Below are 4,476 nucleotides of genomic sequence, written 5' to 3' on the forward strand. Positions count from 1 at the left end.
TAGTTGTCAATGTTTGCCCTTCCTGGGAATGACCCCTGAAGAGTTTCCGGCCTTGATTATACAAGGGCTGTGGCTTTCTGGCAACAAGCCTTAGTTAATTAGTTAATTTATTAATACAGGCAACAGAGCAGGCTGACACAGTGAGATACACTGTCTCAGAGATATGCAGATTATGGAGAAAAAACCTGGCACCAAAAATTAGTTTTAATACCTTTGCACTCTCTCTCTTAAATATACTAAATATTTAGACCAGCACTTTTGGCCTTGCACCCATTCAGTGTGTTGATAAATCTTCCCCAATTATGCAGAATTTAAAACTAATCCAAGAATACATACTGTGCCGATTAGCCTAGAGCCCATATTATGTTGAAATCTGAACTGAATTGGGAGCTATGTTGGCACAACTCGCACAGAAATATATATTTTTATGACTCAAAAATAATTAGTAAAGCTAAGCTAAGAAAGTGGCTGAAGTCCAAAACAATGATATCTTAATTGACCCTGAAAAGATGTGATTGGATGGAAATTTAGAAAATTCTAAACTTTATTGGCTGCTAACTAATGGTAACATTAGAGTGTCAATACTCCACCAATTAATATTCTCCATATAGAAAATAAATTTGCACCATTGTACAGCCCAGAGTCAGCAAAAACAGCAATCCAATCACTATAGTTGATTTAATGTACAGCTCTGAAGGATATCCCTCCTCTAATTTAGGAATCATGTTTTGTAAAGTGATTCATAGCTGTGAAGCTTTATATATTAGAATATGAGAACAAAGATATAATTTAACAGAAGAATTCATATATGAATTTTTGAAGCACTTTTGTTTAAAAAAGAAGTAATTTTTATTAGTAAATTATATCTAGATTGAAAACCTAAATATCTGATTTTACTGTAATCTACCCCGAATTAAGGGATTACCAGGTCATAAAAAGAGAGTTAGTGTAACCTATAGTGAAAGAATTAAAGGTCATATGATCCAATAGACCTTATGAAGCTTAGTACAATATGCACTCTATTATGAGGATGGGGGAAGAGGGAGAAGGAATTAGCAGAGATTCATTCCCAACAGGCCTTAAATATACAGTATGTCCCATAATGTTCCTCATAATGATACTAAAATTAAGCTATTAAGATTCATTTTTGTAGCAATATACTTGTGACTTCCTTTATTCTAAGTTTCTCCTTCTCAAAAACCTTCATTTCCTATAACTGTTACTGTGGGTTCCTAATGAGAGGTGAGCTGTTATCTCAAAGAATCCCGAGATTCTATGATAAATTACTTTGTTATTCTGCTGTTCTGTCAATTATATTGAGCCTTGCGTATAATTGGCCAGTATATGTCGATAGAATGTTTATGTTGCTTATCAAGAAGGCAAGAGAGAATGCGGTTAGCAGAAAAGAAGGAAATGTGATAGGAGGAAGGAGGTAAGAAACTCTTCTACTACATTGACCAAAAAGTAAATACACAATATTCACCTTTTTCACTGGTTTTAAGATTATTATTTGTGGTTTCTTTGAATGTTTTTTTAAATGTACTAAATGAAAAATCAAAACAAATTAGTATATTATAAGTAATAGCAAGGATGGTACCATTTTAAATGGAATATAACTGAACTTTGGCAACAGAAAAATAAATTGTTATGTTGCTTATTTTGCAATATATCAAATGATCCGGGACTACATCTCAAATTAAATATGAGTATCTCCAAGTCAGTTAAAGTAAACTCTTTTCTGAATCACCAAATTCAGTATAAAATTGGATTTTTAAAATTTATATAGAGCCATACTTTAAATAAATTTTGCACACACTCTTTCACACATACATATAGTTTTTTTATTTTATTTTGAGCTTTGCTTTGTCCTTTGTATCTCCAATTTCAGTAACAGAGGATCTTTTATAGTGGATCAATCCTTTCTCAGCAGACAAATGTTTGAAGAGACTACAAGCGTGTGTGTGTGTGTGTGTGTGTGTGTGTGTGCATGCATGCACACAGACACACAGACACACAGATAGATATAGATATATAGAGTATATACAGATTATAGATATAGATATCATTGTATTTGATTCTCAGAGATTTCCTAGACATGTTCCTGCAGTTTTCAGTTTCCTTCAGTTTTCTTGTAGTTTGTCACTGCCTCCCTTCTAGGCCTGAGAGAAAGTGGCTGGCCCAAAATCAACCAACTGACTTCAAGCCCAAGACAGAAGTAGAAGTCCGCTTTCTAGCTGGTTACCTTAACCAGTAGACCAAACTGGCTCTATAGACCAAACTGGCAACTATGTATGCATAGTTGACTCTTTTTTTTTTTTTTACCAGTATAAACAATTTATTAACCCTTAAACAGTTTGCAACACTCAAAAACTTAGATAGCATATGACCTAATGAATAGGAGAAATTTTCCCTCTCCTAACATGTGGACTATGCTTCTTCGAAAGGTTGATTCATTCTCCTTATGTCTTCCATATTTTCCTGCTCACATGAGAGTCTGGATGACAAATTCTAACTAAATTCACAGAGAGTCAACATGTTACAGCTGGGCAACCAATGGATTACAGTGGTCATCAAAGTTAAAGAAAAAAATACACTTAAAAATGTGTCATTTCTTTTCCAAATTTCCCAAATGTCTCTTGGGCAATTTCAAACATTACCTGCTCCTAGCAAGGACAAGCACATCAATTTTGTCTCCTTCCACTGTTGAAAAAAAAAACTGAAGCAGACCCTCCAAACCACAATAGAATTAAGATAAAAAGTACAATAAAACACCCTCAAAACAGAAGTATGCACACTAAAAGTAGTAGATGGTGGTTAATGAAAACAAAATATCAATCTTGATGTAATATCTGTGGCCCAGGTTTCTGAAATGAGATATTGGAGTTGATGTTGTACCTTTCTATGGAGAGATCAGCTCCTAAAACGAATGAAAATTGAATAGTGATGTGCAGATCAAGTTCTTCAGTCTTTTCACAAACATGTGAAAATGCCACCCTGCTCTGTATGTCTTTGATCCAATACTTCTGCCAGTTTGTAGGATTCTGGCAATTATACCTTGAGCACTTGTAAAAGAAGTAACCCCACAAAAAAGTAGAGATAAATTCTTCTATCAGTCAGAAAGCGCTATAGCCCTTGAAGTATAAAGAACCAGATTAAAATGCACATCATCCAGGTTACGAAACAGACATTGTCTTCACTTTTTTTCCCTGGGAAAAGGAAAATGGGATTCAACAGAGCAAGTGAGGATGGACACCACAGTCATTTTAATTCACTGAGGAAGCTCAGCAGCGCTTTGTGGAACTCCTGAGGCTTAACAAGATAGCAGGCGTGGCCAGCTCCCAACAACATGACAACTTTGGATTTGGGAATCTGCTGAAGACTTTCCAGAGACTGTATACCCAGGTCAGTATCACGCTGTCCATAAATTATCAATGGTATCTCGACCTGCTGATATTGTTGAGCTGTAAAATCTTTTGTACCCACTGGTGCAATAGACACAAAGCCCTTCAGCTGTTCTCCACTAGAAAAGAGGAATGGAATGGAATATCGGCCACTCATAGATGAGCTTATCAAAATGGGCTTCTGAAGGCCCAGCTCCTTGAAGACTTGCTCCAGAAAAGAAATGTGGCCTTTTGCGGTCGCGATGGAGGTTGAACGTGGGGAGCTCCCATAACCAGGCAAATCAATAGCTACTGCACGATAGCCATTCTCTGCCAGCAAAGCCAGTGTTCCTAGAGTCTCCCATGTCTTGGATGAGAAGGACTGGCCATGCAAGAAGACCACTGCCAGCCTTTCAGTGGAGGAAGCCACATCTTTTTGTACTAGCACAGCTTCCCTGAAGAAAACGGAAGAGTGCAAAATTGTCCCTGTCATGATGGTGACATTCCCAGCACCTGTACCCTTCACCTCTTCCTCCATGGCCCGTGGTTTAGGGATGTCTACTGAAGCAGTAAATTTTTCTGGCTGGATTGCAGGAAGCAATAGGTAGAGGACAAAAGTGACAAGGATTCCTAGGACCAGCAGCGCCAGACTGTTGCGGATCAAAGTCATAGTCATCTTTTCTTTTTGGATTTCATCCAGTAGATGAACTGCAGACTGAATGTCCTTGAAGATGTAGGTTTTCCCCTGGTACAGAACCTTTAACTTTGCAGGGTACAATACATAGGCCTGAACTCCTTCTGTTAGGAACTGTTGCTTGAGAGCCACAAAACATTTCCGTCGGGCATATGTCAGTGGGCTGAGATCAGGAAAGAAGGAAACCTTGTGTCCATGGAAGTTTGTTGTACAGGATGTCTTCAGTATTTTCTCCCAATGCCGCAAATCAGAAAGAGTGATTAGTACAGTACTACCATTACCCACCTGGGTATTATTTGCTGGGAGACGGTAAGCACTTTCTATACAGATGGGAACCTGTTTGTCATTTAAATCTAAGGCAGCCGGTAACAGATTTTCTATGAACATGATAAGGTCCACATT

At 37.5% G+C, this 4,476-nt stretch overlaps 1 pseudogene; it reads right to left on the reverse strand.

The window, feature by feature from the left end:
• Positions 1-3,258: 3,258 nt before the first annotated feature.
• Positions 3,259-4,173, reverse strand: LOC148044380 (protein ABHD14A pseudogene; annotated as a pseudogene).
• Between the last annotated feature and the right edge of the window lie 303 nt (positions 4,174-4,476).

Source organism: Thamnophis sirtalis, unplaced genomic scaffold, assembly GCF_051295495.1.
Source record: "Thamnophis sirtalis isolate CommonGarterSnake01/CBP01778 unplaced genomic scaffold, rThaSir2_p1.2 scaffold_8, whole genome shotgun sequence".
NCBI classification, from domain to species: domain Eukaryota; kingdom Metazoa; phylum Chordata; class Lepidosauria; order Squamata; family Natricidae; genus Thamnophis; species Thamnophis sirtalis.